General features: G+C 45.5%; 1 pseudogene; it reads right to left on the bottom strand.

Annotated features, from left to right (window-relative positions):
• LOC141145933 (uncharacterized) overlaps window positions 1-16872 on the bottom strand; it is a 186764-nt pseudogene extending 169892 nt beyond the window's left edge.
• Window positions 16873-17309: the final 437 nt, after the last annotated feature.

Below are 17309 nucleotides of genomic sequence, written 5' to 3'. Positions count from 1 at the left end.
ATTAGGCCTTAGGCACTGGTGCTGGTGCCACAACACTGCAACCCCTTACAGACACTCTAGTTGGAACGCAGGAACGAGCCCTGCTGCAAAGTATTGCATCAAAAATTGTAATTACACGCCCCTGTTAGACAGGGGCAGAAAAATTGGGCCTTAGGCACTGGTGCTGGTGCCACAACACTGCAACCCCTCACAGACACTCTAGTTGGAACGCAGGAACGAGCCCTGCTGCAAAGTATTGCATCAAAAATTGTAATTACACGCCCCTGTTAGACAGGGGCAGAAAAATTGGGCCTTAGGCACTGGTGCTGGTGCCACAACACTGCAACCCCTCACAGACACTCTAGTTGGAATGCAGGAACGAGCCCTGCTGCAAAGTATTACATCAAAAATTGTAATTACACGCCCCTGTTAGACAGGGGCAGAAAAATTGGGCCTTAGGCACTGGTGCTGGTGCCACAACACTGCAACCCCTCACAGACACTCTAGTTGGAACGCAGGAACGAGCCCTGCTGCAAAGTATTGCATCAAAAATTGTAATTACACGCCCCTGTTAGACAGGGGCAGAAAAATTGGGCCTTAGGCACTGGTGCTGGTGCCACAACACTGCAACCCCTCACAGACACTCTAGTTGGAATGCAGGAACGAGCCCTGCTGCAAAGTATTACATCAAAAATTGTAATTAACACGCCCCTGTTAAACAGGGGCTGAAAAATTGTGCCTTAGGCACTGGTGGTGGCGCCCAGAACCAAAAATGTTCTTACAAGCTATCAGCGTGATGATTGAGGAGGAAGAGGATAATTACTCAGGGATAGTCACTCAGCATCAGCATAGGCAGTCTTTGAAGGGATCTGAGATTTCAAAAAAAATTATTCGGTTACATCAGCATCAGGTGCTTGGTAGCTGGTGGTGATCCAAGACTCATTCATTTTTATGAAGGTCAGCCGATCGACCGAGTCGGTGGACAGACGCACCCTGTGATCGGTTACCACGCCTCCAGCAGCACTGAATGTGCGTTCCGAAAGAACGCTGGATGCAGGACAGGCCAGTAGCTCAATTGCATACTGTGCAAGCTCTGGCCAGTGATCCATCCTCAAGACCCAGTAACCCAGAGGATTTTCGGTGGGAAAGGTGTCCAAGTCTGATCTTGCCCCTAGGTATTCCTGCACCATGTAAAACAGACGCTGGCGATGGTTGCTGGAACCGATCATACCTTGGGGCTGCGGACCAAAAAATTGTCTGAACGCATCGGTCAGACGGCCACCTTCTCCACCGCTCCTTCTTTGACTGACCGAAGCCTCAGCAACACGTTGTCCAGAAACAGGAGTTTGTAACCTCCCAGTCTCTGGGAACGCATTGCACAGACCTTTCTGCAAGGCCTCCCGAAGATGTTTCATCCTCTGCTCCCTCTGCGATGGCAAGATAAGGTCCGCAACCTTACCCTTGTAACGTGGATCAAGGAGGGTTGCCAGCCAGTATTGGTCCTTCTCCTTGATACCACGAATACGAGGATCCTTCCGCAGGCTTTGCAGGATCAGGGAGGCCATGCAGCGTAGGTTTGCTGAGGCATTCGGTCCGGAGTCCTCTGGGTCACTAAGGACGACAACGTCCGCAGCCACCTCCTCCCAGCCACGTACAAGTCCATGTGTTTCTTGGGACTGATCCCTTAAAGACTGCTGCTGATGCTGAGTGCCAGGCTCCACCTCCATACTGACACAATCTTCCTCCTCCTCCTCCTCCTCCTCCTCGTCCTCTTCCTGTGTGATCGGCGGGCACGCAGGAACACTGTCTGGATAAAGGGGGCCTTGAGAGCTAAGGAAGTCCTCCTCTTCCTGCCTCTGTTCTGCCTCAAGTGCCCTGTCCATTATTCCACGCAGCGTGTGCTCCAACAGGTGGACAAGGGGGACAGTGTCACTGATGCATGCACTGTCACTGCTCACCATCCTCGTGGCCTCCTCGAATGGTGACAGGACAGTGCATGCATCCCTGATCATGGCCCACTGGCGTGGGGAAAAAAAAACCAAGCTCCCCTGACCCTGTCCTGGTGCCATAGTCGCACAGGTACTCATTGATGGCCCTCTGCTGCGTGTGCAGCCGCTGCAGCATGGCCAACGTTGAGTTCCACCTGGTGGGCATGTCACAGATTAGGCGGTTCTTGGGCAGGTTAAACTCCTTTTGGAGGTCCGTCAGCCGAGCACTGGCATTATATGACCGGCGGAAATGCACACAGACTTTCCTGGCCTGCCTCAGGACATCCTGTAAGCCCGGGTACCTGCCCAAGAACCGCTGCACCACCAAGTTAAGGACGTGAGCCAAACAGGGCACATGGGTCATTTGTCCCTGTCGGAGGGCAGAGAGGAGGTTGGTGCCATTGTCGCAAACCACCATTCCTGCCTTAAGTTGGCGTGGCGTCAACCACCTCTGAACCTGCCCCTGCAGAGCTGACAGAACCTCTGCCCCAGTGTGGCTCCTGTCCCCCAAGCACACCAGCTCAAGCACCGCATGGCATCTTTTGGCCTGCATACTTGCGTAGCCCCTTGAACGACTACGGAGCACCGCTGGTTCAGAGGAAGAGGCCATGGAGGAAGAAGAAGAGGAGGGGGTGGAGGAGAGAGGTGTGTCACAATCAGCATTTTGGAGGCGTGGTGGCGGAACAACCTCCAACACTACTGCACCTTGTCCTGCATCCTTCCCAGCTGCCAGCAGAGTCACCCAATGTGCCGTGAAACTTAGGTAACGTCCCTGTCCATGCCTGCTGGACCATGAGTCAGCGGTAATATGCACCTTACCGCTGACCGCCCTGTCCAGCGTGGCATGGACATTGCCTTCCACATGCCGGTAGAGAGCCGGAATCGCCTTCCGTGAGAAAAAGTGGCGTTTGGGTACCTGCCACTGAGGAACCGCACATTCCACAAACTCACGGAAGGGGGCAGAGTCTACCAACTGAAAAGGCAGCAGTTGAAGTGCTAGCAATTTTGCCAAGCTAGCATTCAACCGCTGGGCATGTGGATGGCTGGGAGCAAACTTCTTTCGGCGGTGCAGCAGCTGGGGCAGGGAAATTTGCCTGGTACAATCTGACGTCGGTGTACCAAAAGCAGATTGCCCACAAGTACTTGGCTGTGACACACCTAATTCTACACCTTCATTCCTCTCACTGCAGGTCTCAGAGAGGACTGGAGGTCTAGTGGGGTTGGAAATATCAGCTGATGAGGAGCAAGGAGAGATCCTCTTTGTTCTTTGGTGTGGGTCTTTTAGATACGCTTGCCAACGAACTGCATGGCAGGTCAACATATGTCTGGTCAAGCATGTGGTACCCAAGCGGGAGATGTTTTGGCCACGTGAGATACGCTTGAGACATATGTTGCAAATAGCAGCGGTGCGATCTGATGCACTCGTCTCAAAAAAGGCCCACACCAAAGAACTTTTTGAATAACGCGCAGAGACTGCAGCGCCCTGCACATGTGGAGCTTTGGGGTGTGATGCAGTCAATGTGCTGCCCTTAGGCTGGCCCCTGGAGGGCATCCTGCCTCGTTGGTGATGTGCCGCCTCCTCCTCCTCCTCCTCTCTCCTATCAGGCACCCACGTTGAGTCAGTGACCTCATCATCCCCTCCCTCCTCATCACTGGAGCAAACCTGGCAGTATGCTGCAGCAGGGGGAGCATGACTGCCAGATTGCTGTCCTTCTTGGGCACCCCCTCTGTCCGTGCTCATGTTACTGCCTTCATCGAGCTCAGTATCATCATCAGAGCCTTCCAAACGCTGGGCATCCTCCTGGAGCATGTACCCAACACTGTGGTCAAACAGTTCGAGGGAATCCTCATGAGGACATGGTGGAGCTAGGGAAGGAGTCACTGATGACATTGAGCTGAGGGAAGAGGCCGCTGCTTTGCCAGACAAAGCACCCTGGGCATGGGTGAGAGAGGATGAGGAGGATGAGGACGGCTTGGTCATCCACTCGACCAAGTCTTCCGCATGTTGCGGCTCAACACGGCCAGCTGCCGAAAAAAAGGCCCAGCGTGTCCCATGGCCACGTACTGATGAGGATGCACCGTCTCCACGACCAGCACTAGACACAGAGCCTGCTTGCCCTCTCTTATTGGCTTGTGACTGTCTGCCTCTCCTTCTTGGCCTTCCAGACATACTAATGGCCTGTAGCTGCACTAAGCTGGGATAGAACACCAGTAATTTTCTTCAGGTAGCTTTATATACTGTAACCAGACAAGCCTTCCTGTCAGTAGGAAGATAACAGGAACGGATCTAGCTGAACACTGTGAGCAGGACGCACTGTACTAAATGTAAATAGTCTAGCTGCCTGACCGTGGTACTAATAGGATCAAATAGAACACCAGTAATTTTCTTCAGGTAGCTTTATATACTGTAACCAGACAAGCCTGCCTGTCAGTAGGAAGATAACAGGAACGGATCTAGTGGAACACTGTGAGCAGGACGCACTGTACTAAATGTAAATAGTCTAGCTGCCTGACCGTGGTACTAATAGGATCAAATAGAACACCAGTAATTTTCTTCAGGTAGCTTTATATACTGTAACCAGACAAGCCTGCCTGTCAGTAGGAAGATAACAGGAACGGATCTAGCTGAACACTGTGAGCAGGACGCACTGTACTAAATGTAAATAGACTAGCTGCCTGACCGTAGTACTAATAGGATCAAATAGAACACCAGTAATTTTCTTCAGGTAGCTTTATATACTGTAACCAGACAAGCCTGCCTGTCAGTAGGAAGATAACAGGAACGGATCTAGCTGAACACTGTGAGCAGGACGCACTGTACTAAATGTAAATAGTCTAGCTGCCTGACCGTGGTACTAATAGGATCAAATAGAACACCAGTAATTTTCTTCAGGTAGCTTTATATACTGTAACCAGACAAGCCTGCCTGTCAGTAGGAAGATAACAGGAACGGATCTAGCTGAACACTGTGAGCAGGACGCACTGTACTAAATGTAAATAGTCTAGCTGCCTGACCGTGGTACTAATAGGATCAAATAGAACACCAGTAATTTTCTTCAGGTAGCTTTATATACTGTAACCAGACAAGCCTGCCTGTCAGTAGGAAGATAACAGGAACGAATCTAGCTGAACACTGTGAGCAGGACGCACTGTACTAAATGTAAATAGTCTAGCTGCCTGACCGTGGTACTAATAGGATCAAATAGAACACCAGTAATTTTCTTCAGGTAGCTTTATATACTGTAACCAGACAAGCCTGCCTGTCAGTAGGAAGATAACAGGAACGGATCTAGCAGGACACTGTGAGCAGGACGCACTGTACTAAATGTAAATAGTCTAGCTGCCTGACCGTGGTACTAATAGGATCAAATAGAACACCAGTAATTTTCTTCAGGTAGCTTTATATACTGTAACCAGACAAGCCTGCCTGTCAGTAGGAAGATAACAGGAACGGATCTAGCTGAACACTGTGAGCAGGACGCACTGTACTAAATGTAAATAGTCTAGCTGCCTGACCGTGGTACTAATAGGATCAAATAGAACACCAGTAATTTTCTTCAGGTAGCTTTATATACTGTAACCAGACAAGCCTGCCTGTCAGTAGGAAGATAACAGGAACGGATCTAGCTGAACACTGTGAGCAGGACGCACTGTACTAAATGTAAATAGTCTAGCTGCCTGACCGTGGTACTAATAGGATCAAATAGAACACCAGTAATTTTCTTCAGGTAGCTTTATATACTGTAACCAGACAAGCCTGCCTGTCAGTAGGAAGATAACAGGAACGGATCTAGCTGAACACTGTGAGCAGGACGCACTGTACTAAATGTAAATAGTCTAGCTGCCTGACCGTGGTACTAATAGGATCAAATAGAACACCAGTAATTTTCTTCAGGTAGCTTTATATACTGTAACCAGACAAGCCTGCCTGTCAGTAGGAAGATAACAGGAACGGATCTAGCTGAACACTGTGAGCAGGACGCACTGTACTAAATGTAAATAGTCTAGCTGCCTGACCGTGGTACTAATAGGATCAAATAGAACACCAGTAATTTTCTTCAGGTAGCTTTATATACTGTAACCAGACAAGCCTGCCTGTCAGTAGGAAGATAACAGGAACAGATCTAGCTGAACACTGTGAGCAGGACGCACTGTACTAAATGTAAATAGTCTAGCTGCCTGACCGTGGTACTAATAGGATCAAATAGAACACCAGTAATTTTCTTCAGGTAGCTTTATATACTGTAACCAGACAAGCCTGCCTGTCAGTAGGAAGATAACAGGAACGGATCTAGCTGAACACTGTGAGCAGGACGCACTGTACTAAATGTAAATAGTCTAGCTGCCTGACCGTGGTACTAATAGGATCAAATAGAACACCAGTAATTTTCTTCAGGTAGCTTTATATACTGTAACCAGACAAGCCTGCCTGTCAGTAGGAAGATAACAGGAACGGATCTAGCTGAACACTGTGAGCAGGACGCACTGTACTAAATGTAAATAGTCTAGCTGCCTGACCGTGGTACTAATAGGATCAAATAGAACACCAGTAATTTTCTTCAGGTAGCTTTATATACTGTAACCAGACAAGCCTGCCTGTCAGTAGGAAGATAACAGGAACGGATCTAGCTGAACACTGTGAGCAGGACGCACTGCACTAAATGTAAATAGTCTAGAAGATAACAGGAACGGATCTAGCTAAACTGAATACAGTGTATATATATGCAACACCTGGGATGCATATATATACACAATACACTGTAAGTGCAGCTAACTGACTGACTGTTCTGCCTAATCTATCTAACTCAAATCAAATGACACTGTCTGTCTCTCTCTCTCTCTCTCATTGAACGCCGGAACACACACTACACAGGGCCGCCGTGCAGGCGGCCTTATATAGTGTGGGGCGTGTACTAAATCCCCTGAGCCATAATTGGCCAAAGCCTCCTTGGCTTTGGCCAATTATGGCTCTTTGTTCAGGCGGCGCTGTGATTGGCCAAGCATGTGGGTCATAGTGCATGCTTGGCCAATCATCAGCAAGCAATGCACTGCCATGCCGCAGTGAATTATGGGCCGTGACGCGCCACACGAATTTGGCGTGAACGGCCCATATCGTTCGCAATTCGGCGAACGGGCGAACAGCCGATGTTCGAGTCGAACATGGGTTTGACTCGAACACGAAGCTCATCCCTAGCCAAGACCATACAGCGGTTTAACAGGACAGGTTCCACTCTGAACAGGCCTCGCCATGATCGACCAAAGAAGTTGAGTGCACGTGCTCAGCGTCATATCCAGAGGATGTCTTTGGGAAATAGATGTATGAGTGCTGCCAGCATTGCTGCAGAGGTTGAAGGGGTGGACGGTCAGACTGTCAGTGCTCAGACCATACGCCGCATAGTGCATCAAAGTGGTCTGCATGTCTGCCTACCCAGAAGGAAGCCTCTTCTAAAGATGATGCACAAGAAAGCCCGCAAACAGTTTGCTGAAGACAAGCAGACTAAGGACATGGATTACCTGAACCAGGTCCTGTGGTCTGATGAGACCAAGATAAACTTATTTGGTTCTGATGGTGTCAAGCGTGTGTGGTGGCAACAAGGTGAGGAGTACAAAGACAAATGTGTTTTGCCTACACCCATGCATGGTGGTGGGAGTGTCATGGTCTGGCGCTGCACGAGTGCAGCCAGCACTAGGGAGCTACAGTTCATTGAAGGAACCATGAATACCAACATGTACTGTTACATACTGTAGCAGAGCATGATCCCCTCCCTTCGGAGACTGGGCCGCAGGGCAGTATTCCTACACAATAACGACCTCAAACATACCTCCAGGATGACCACTGCCTTGCTAAAGAAGCTGAGGGTAAAGATGATGGACTGGCCAAGCATATCTCCATATAAAGAAATAAGTGCGTTGCGCTAGAAAAAATCATAATAAATATATGCCTATGTGTAAATTTGCATCAAGTGTATATCAATCAAATACAAAGCGTATGCAATATATTCATAAAACATCAAATGTCAATCAAGTAAACAAAGTGGTAAATTCATAAGTGACAGTTCATAACAAAAAAAAAAGTTTTAAAGTGTAATGTGCATGCACAATATCAAAAGTGTGACACAGAATGTGAAAGTGCACAGTGCTATGCATATGCATCAAAAAATTCTATCAGCTGTTCCTTTGTGATAAACAAAAATCATACATAATAAATGCCCAATAAACGTGTAAAACAGTGTCCATATGTAATATCATCCAGCATGCTCATCCAATCTATAGTGCTGCAAAACCATGCTCCGGTGCACTCCATTGACCCCCCATGGTTGTTGCGCTCACCTCAGAGCGTGTGACACAGTGATTAGCTGCGTCCAAACATGCTTTGGAGCCACCTCCGGGCTCTATACTGAAATGCAGATATCGATCTCCAGCTGGTTCAATCAATGCAACTCCAAGCCATAAACAAGAGAAAACGCAATAGTGTGATACCGTAAAATTTATTAATAAAACACACTCGCCACATAACACAGGTGCGTGAGTGCACCACTCTGTATCAGGCTTCCAAAGTGATAAAAATGCCGGTATGGCATGTGGTATGTTATGCGCCTCTCCACGATCCAACTCCGTGCTGTACCGTCCTGGCCCCTCCCCTTCGCGTATTTTGACACAGGGATCATGTGTCTTCATCAGGGGGATATCTCCAGACCTAAACCCTATTGAGCATCTGTGGGGCATCCTCAAACGGAAGGTGGAGGAGCGCAAGGTCTCTATCATCCACCAGCTCCGTGATGTTATCATGGAGGAGTGGAAGAGGACTTCAGTGGCAACCTGTGAAGCTCTGGTGAACTCCATGCCCAAGAGGGTTAAGGCAGTGCTGGCGAATAATGGTGGCCACAAAAAATCGTGACACTTCGGGCCCAATTTGGACATTTTCACTTAGGGGTGTACTCACTTTTGTTGCCAGCTGTTTAGACATTAATGGCTGTGTGTTGAGTTATTTTGAGGGGACAGAAAATTTACACTGTTATACAAGCTGTACACTCACTACTTTACATTGTAGCAAAGAGTCATTTCTTCAGTGTTGTCACATGAAACGATATTATAAAATATTTACAAAAATGTGAGGGGTGTACTCACTTTGTGAGATACTGTGTATATATATATATTTATATATAGATATCTATATCTATATAGATATCTATATAGATATCTATATATAGATATCTATATATATATATTTATATATATATATATATAGATATCTATAGATAGATATCTATATATATCTATATAGATATATATAGATATCTATCTATATATATCTATATAGATATAGATATCTATAGATATAGATATCTATATCTATATAGATATCTATATCTATATATATATATACATATATATATATATATATATATATTACTGCTATAAGCTGCCTGCATGTACCCGGGGATGAATGCAGGCAAAATAACAAACACAGCCTGCACACAGAACGGGCATCAATGCCCCTTTTGAATGAAACCTATGTTTATTAAAGGAAATAGACAACTGCCTGACTGAAATAGTAAACGATAATTTGTCTCTTACTATATGTACCTTTACAGATATTATTAGACATTCTTCTTTTCTCCACATTTTCTAGGCTAGTCTCTGTACAGTACAGATACTACCATAGGCTCATTAGGGCGGAAGAGAACTGTTTTAGTTTAGGTGATACGGTTTTAACAGATTACACTCTCCTTCTGGGGCCATTTAAATGCAATAAACAACCACCTGCTTATCCCAGGTCAAGTGTCTGCTCTATACAACAGCCTGTCATTTAGGCTCTATTCATCGGCATACGCATGAATTATTTATGCAAACACAAGGACTCAGCGTTGCACTTTGATACAATGGAAGAATTTCCAGCATAGAAGCCAGACGAAGGGAAGGCTAGGGGCAGGCCTGAGGGGCAAACTTAGGGAATGCTGCGGGCAGGCCCAGGGGGTGGCATCAAGCAAGACACAGCCAAGATCAGGGATAAAGCTAAATTGGCATTAGTACACACTAGGTGGTCTGTTGTATTTTATGCAATCTAATAACTGTTGGAAAAGGTGAATATCATACAGATAAGATAAAATTTAAATAGATAAAAATATGTCTATATATGTCTATGTGCTCTTCTTTCTAAAAATGGACCCTGCGGTGAAATAGGCCCTTTTTCTGGACTGTGCGGGAATGCATTAATTAGGGATCGTTCACAGTAGCGGTTGAGGGGCAGTAAAAGTATGCATATAACACACTTTGGAAGACCTATTAGCATTCTTGTTTTGGGTTAGTGATTTAAAGAGGTCAAGCATGAGGATAAGCTTTCACAATCAGGCAAGCTTTAGTGAAATGAAAATGGTTTCCTACAGGAAAAGTTTTGCTTATGAGTTTAAAATGGCTAACAGGTTCACTTTTAATCTTTTAGGATAAACTGGGACAGGCAGTTGCTCAAATATATAATAGCTAGCCACCCTTGAACTCAAACTGTCTAGAGGCAGAATTTTATGAGCTATGTCTATTATAACAATTGCAGAAAATAATTTTTTAAAAAAACCTCCATAAAATATTGACTTGCATTCTGTTCGGCCAGTGAATACACAAGCTTGTCTCCTCTAACAACTGCTTCTGCCAGATCATCATTATAATTGGCTAGCCTCCCGAGAGCCAGAGCAGAGGTCTGCTGGATAGTTGGGACCACATCCAGAAGAAGGGGCCACAGCAGAGACATAAGGCCTAAGCAACAGGAGAAAATGAAGAATATTACATGAAAAAGGTATATCTTCCTTACCGGACAGAAGAAAAATATTTCTTTATCAGTATATCACGTGATTCATTTTAAAGAGAGCCATTCATGATGGGACTTAAAGTGCATGAAAAAATAGGGAAACATCAGAACCCTTGTCAATTTTTTTATGCAGTCTGTGTCCTCGCTGGGTTGTTTTAATTTGAACTAGTGACCATTATCTGTGAGACAGAATGTGGTGGAAAATTCAACATTTTACAGTAGTCACCAGAAGTAGAGGTAAAGGTAACTCCTCTGGTGGAGATATTGGCTCTGCTGACTATGGGGCCCTTGATCATTCAGGCCCCATAGATGGCTTCCTGATGAATTCCCCAAACTTCTAGCTGGGGGTGACCCTGCAAGCACCCGTCTTGACTGAAGTGATTTAAAAAATCAACTGAGCCAGGTGGAAGTTGCTTTCTTTCAGATGCAGTCACTGTTTGGCAGCACCAATGTATTTCAGGCAGCTGGGGTGCTGCAGCTGCCTGGATGCAATAGCCAACAGTGGAGATTTCTCCATTCATGCTGTTTAGTATAAAACAGAAATAACTCACCTCACTCAACCTAGGTAGTTCATTAAGACAGTGAGAGTAATCGGTGCTGAGGTTTAAGCTCCTGTCCGCCATAATAGTAACTATACATAAAAACAGGTGTGCGATCCTGAGAATTTCTTTATTGGATACAAGTTAAACATTCCATATATTGCCTCAGTGCTTACGGGTTTCAGCCCATGAGGGCTTCAACCACTTCAGCCCCGGAAGAATTGGCTGCCCAATGACTAGGCCATTTTTTTGTGATATGGCACTACGTCGCTTTAACTGACAATTGCGCAGTCGCGCGATGCTGTACCCAAACAAAATTGACGTCCTTTTTTCCCCACAAATAGAGCTTTCTTTTGGTGGTATTTGATCATCTCTGCGGTTTTAATTTTTTTAGCGCTATAAACAAAAAAAAGAGCGACAATTTTGAAAAAAACATAATATTATGTACTTTGTGCTGTAATAAATAGCCCCATTTTTTTTTTAAAAACCAAATTTTTTACTCAGTTAGACCGATATGTATTCTTCTACATGTTTTTGGTAATAAAAATCGCAAAAAAGCGTATATTGATTGGTTTGCGCGAAAGTTATAGCATCTACAAATAGGGAATAGATTTATGGCATTTTTATTATTATTATTTTTTTTACTAGTAATGGCGGTGATCGGCAATTTTTATCAAGACTGCGACATCATGGCGGACACATCGGACACTTTTGACACATTTTTGGGTTGACTGACAATTATACAGTGATCAGTGCTATAAAAATGCACTGATTACTGTATAAATGTCACTGACAGGGAAGGGGTTAAAACTAGGGGGCGATCAAGGGGTTAACTGTGTTCCCTATGTGTGTTCTAACTGTGGGGCATGGGACTGACTATAGGAAATGAGAGATCGTGGTTCCCAGCTCATAGGAACTCACAATCTCTCTCTCCTCTCCTCTCCTCACAGAACTGGGATGTGTGTGTTTACACACAAACACGTCCCTGTTCTGCCTCTCATGCCCACGATCGCTCATGGCCGGTCGTCATCGCGACCGCCAGTCACGAGCATCGGCACCCCCGCTGTGCAGCGGGCGCGCGCCTGCTATCCCACTTAAAGGGACCGACGTATAGCTACGAGGGTTCGTGGGATCCTGCCGACCTGCCGCAGTATAATCACGGCGGCTGGTCGGCAAGTGGTTAAAGTGTCACTAAAACCACATAATAAAAACCTATCAATAAATGCTCTATTGCATGCTGTTCATAGTCACTCAGTCACTATGAGATTCGTTTTATGTATTCTGCAAAAAACCTGGTTGATCCTGTTGTTCTCTATCTCCCCCTTCTCTCCACATCCCCAATTTAACTAGGGATTTTGCAGAGCAGTTCTGGCAGTTCTGCACATGCTCACTTTTCAGTAAGTTTCTATGCTGAGCATTTCCACCCTATCACATCTGAGCAGCCCATGTGATTATAGTCATACATGTGGGTGTATACACAGTAGTTACTGACAGCCCACTCCCTCTCTCTCCTCCTCCATGCCCGCTAACCAGCTAAACACAATGGGGGTGGGAAATTACATGTACAGTATCTCACAAAAGTGAGTACACCGCTCACATTTTTGTAAATATTTTATATCTTTTCATGTGACATTAAAAAACACTTCAGCCCCGGAAGATTTGGCTGCTCAATGACCAGGCCATTTTTTGCAATACGGCACTGCTTTGCTTTAACTGACAATTGCGCAGTCCCGCGACGCTGTACCCAAACAAAATTTACGTCCTTTTTTTCCCACAAATAGAGCTGTCTTTTGGTGGTATTTGATAATCTCTGTGGTTTTCATTTTTTGCGCTATAAACAAAAAAATAGTGACAATTTTGAAAAAAACGCAATATTTTGTACTTTTTACTGTAATAAATAGCCTCAAATTTTTTTTAAAAAAAAGCACATTTTTTCCTCAGTTTAGGCCGATATGTATTCTTCTACATATTTTTGGTAATAAAAAATATACTGATTGGTTTGCGCAAAATCTACAAAATAGGGGATAGATTTATGGCATTTTTATTTTTTATTTTTTTACTAGTAATGGCGGCGATCTGTGATTTTTTTTTTTATTTCTTTCCAAGAAATTTTATTAGATTTATCAGGTTTACAGAAAATCACAAATAGAGAATACAATGAGCTTTTGGTCATACAGAGGTTCAGCAGAAGAAAAAAAAAAAACATTGAGTGATGCAAACAGAGCAATAATATACACAATCTGGACTATGTCTTAGCTTTAAATTGCACTAGATATTAATGTAGCTAGAACTGTCTAAGCATATGTGGGAGTAGTTTGGTTATCATGAGCAGTAACTTGAGTTTTCGATGTATCTCTAGGTGGGGGGTTTGGGGTGGGCCTATGGATTGGGGTCCAGATGGTAGTTTGGTATATACCGACAAAGGCCACCTCTAAACCCATTCACCCCTGAAGGGATCTAACTGTAAATGGGTGAGGGCCATGAGTGATTATATACAAGGTCTAAACAGGTTCGGTATATTGAGGTTTAAGAGTGAGCCCTAGTAGGGTAGTTTGTTGTCCTAGAATAGGAGGAGTTGGGTCTCCAGTGACCTTACAGGAGTGTACCCCTATCTGGACAAGTGGGTAGGACTGTGTGTACAGGGTTAGGTAAGGGTGATATAAGCGTATTGTAGCTTTGTGTGGGTCAGTTTGGTGGGAGGGAGAGTGGGAAAAAAGGGGTGGAGGGGATGTTGGTGTTATACGGGGTCTAAAAATGTTCTTTTTTATGTGGCTGAAGGTGGGCGATTGGTCGAACCAGCAGTCGCTGTAGAATCCCTAAAGAGTATCCAGCATGCCCAAGTGGCACTGAATTTTGTTGGGTTGTCTTTTGCTTGATGTATGAGTTTTTCAATTTCTGCTGTTCTGTCAACACGGCGGAGCCATTCTGTCACCATAGGAGGTGTGCTGCTCCTCCAGTATACTGGTACGCATAGATTTGCAGTAGGGTTGTCCCGATACCGATACTAGTATCGGTATCGGGACCGATACCGAGCATTTGCGCGAGTACTTTTACTCGCACAAATGCTCCCGATGCTTGACCCGATACTTGGGAGAGGCGAGCGAAGTCAGAGGCTGCGAGCAAATGGAAGTCGGCGGGCAGAGTCAGTGGGCAGGATCAATGGGCGGAGATGGCGGGCGGAGTCAGCGGAGTGGAGAGTGAGTCCATAACGGCAGTGGAACTAGCTAGATAAGCTGGCAGGGGTGCAGGGCGCACCCGCATCAGGATCGGTGACCGGAGCCATCGCATTCGGTCGCCATTAGTGGTCGAACATCCCGATGCCCATCTTGGTACACCCTACACCCGGCCGCAGTAAGCCAGCAGCGGACATCTTGTTACACCCAGCCCATATAGTTCGGGCTGGGTGTAACAAGATGTCTGCTGCTGGCTTACTGTGGCCGAGTGCAGGATGTACTAAGATGGGCGTCGCAGCATAGCATTACAAAATAAATCCTTTCCTCTCATGTAATTTATTGCTGAATTTCAGTGCCTGCCCATCAGTGCCATCTATCAGTGCTCATAAGTGCCATCTATCAGTGCCAGCCACCTGTCAGTGCCACCTATCAGTGCCAGCCACCTGTCAGTGCCCATAAGTTCCACCTATCAGTGCCATCTATTAGTGCCAGTCACCTATCAGTGCCATCTATCAGTGCCAGCCACCTATCAGTGCCCATAAGTGCAGCCTATCAGTTCCAGCCACCTGTCAGTGCCGCCTATCAGTGCCAGCATTAGTGCCAGCCACCTATAAGTGCCATCCATCAGTGCCAGCCATCCCTGCCAGCCACCTATCAGTGCCCATCAGTCAGTGCCACCTATCAGTGCCAGCCATCAGTCAGTGCAACCTATCAGTGCCCATCAGTCAAACTGTCACATGACATGAAAAAAAAGTATCGGTAATCGGTATTGGCGAGTACTTGAAAAAAAGTATTGGTACTTGTACTCGGTCTTAAAAAATTGGTATCGGGACAACCCTAATTGGCAGCATTGATGAGGTGGAGGGTGAGGGATTTTTTGTAGGTTGAAAGGGGAATAGAGGTATGATGTAGCAAATATTGTGCAGGGGTGAAGTCGGGGGTGTAGGAGGTGATTTGGGTGATTAGGCGGTGGATTTCTGTCCAAAATGGTTGGATAAGGGGGCATTCCCACCAAATGTGCACTAAGGAACCTAGAGCCACATTGCATCTCCAGCATGTCGGAGGTACACTGGGGTGGAATTTGTGGACCTTGTCAGGCGTCCTGTACCACCTGGAGAATATTTTGTAACGGCTTTCTTGGGTGGAGACATTCATAGAGCCCTTGTGAATAAGACTGCATATGCGTTCCCACTCAGCTGATGTTAGATCCATGGAAATATCAGATTCCCAATGTCGGATAATCTTGTCCTCTTTTACTTTATGTGTTGAGAATAGGAGCGCATATACAGTTGATATCAGGTGTCGTTGGGGTTCTCCACTGTTGCATAATGATTTTAAGGGTGTGTAGTCCCGGTGCCAAAGGGAGTTTGGCCTCACCCAAGAAATGTCTAAGTTGTAGGTATTTGTAAAAGGGAATGTTGAGTTCTGGGAATTTAGAGGAGATTGCTTGATAAGACAAGAGGTTGCCATTGTGAAAGAGTTGTTGTGCCCCAGTGATAGAGCTGTGGGGGTCATTGGTCGAGTCGTGTAAAGAAAGGCCTGGAGAGAAGTCGGGGTTGTGGTTTAGAGGGGTCATAGGTCCGGGGGAAGGTGTAATTGCTAGATTTTTACATGCGTATTTGAAGTGTAACAACGTGGCTCCAATGAGGGGGCGTGCGGAATATTCTTTAGGGATGGATTTGTGGTTGATCCAGGGTAAGTGTGATAGCAGTGTATGTGCAAAAGAATTTTCAAGTTTGATCCAATCCTTAATAGACTGATGTACATGCCAATCCACAATCCTGGTTAAGTGGCATGTCCAGTGGTACTTTTGGATATCGGGGAGACCAAGGCCTCCTAGCAGTTTGGGGGTCTTGGATGCCCAGATGAAGTTCCTGCACATGCGTTTATATGCTGTGAAGAAAGAGGGGGAAAGTTTAATGGGTATGGCTTGAAAGAGGTAAAGGAGTCTAGGAAGGACATTCATTTTTAGTATGGCTATCCTACCAAGCATGAAAAATGGCCTAAATGCCATTTAAGGAGGTCTCCCTGGATGGTCTGCAGAACAGGTAAAACATTTAGTAGAGATCATTTAATTTGGTAGGGATTTTAGTACCCAGGTAGGTGATTTCACGAGGTTCCCAGCTGAAGGGGAAATTGTCTTTGCATTGTGAGACAAGTGTTGTATGTAAGGTGGTATTCAGAGCTTTAGAATTTGAGAAATTGATTTGGAGGTTGGATATAGTCTTGAATAGTGAGAAATCTTTAAGGAGGTTAGGGATAGTGGTGATAGGGTCTGTAAGAAAAAGTAAGATATCGTCCGCATAAGCAGCTATTTTATAATTCTTGTTGTAGATATCAATGCCTTTGATATCTGGGTTTTCTCTCTGCTTGCGAAGTAGGGGCTCCATAGTAAGGATGAAAATTAATGAAGATAGGGGGCAACCCTGACGGGTACCATTGGAGATGGAGATTATCTGTTGTATATTTCATAGCTCGGTCAAGATTGAGTTGTCGAGTTGCCAGATATTGGATCTGGTATGAGTCGTCGGGAGGGTTAGAGTCATGGAGATGGGCTTGTGGTCAGATAGTATCATGGGATCAATTGTGACTTTGAAGAGGTAAGTTAGGTCATTATGAGAGATGAAAAAGTGATCTATTCTAGAGTATTTGTTGTGTGGTGTGGAGAAAAAGGTGAAATCTTTTACATTGGGGTGTAGCGTGCGCCATGCAGCGTGTAGCATCAGGTCACTGAATTGCAGTTTGATCACTCGTAGGGGTCTGTAGGTGATCGAGGACAAGCCATTGGATGTGTCTAAGGAGGGGGTCAGAGCTATGTTGAAGTCAC

Source organism: Aquarana catesbeiana, linkage group LG05 (genome assembly GCF_042186555.1).
Source record: "Aquarana catesbeiana isolate 2022-GZ linkage group LG05, ASM4218655v1, whole genome shotgun sequence".
In the NCBI taxonomy this organism is placed as follows: Eukaryota; Metazoa; Chordata; class Amphibia; order Anura; family Ranidae; genus Aquarana; species Aquarana catesbeiana.
This window is presented reverse-complemented; position numbering and strand designations above follow the sequence as displayed.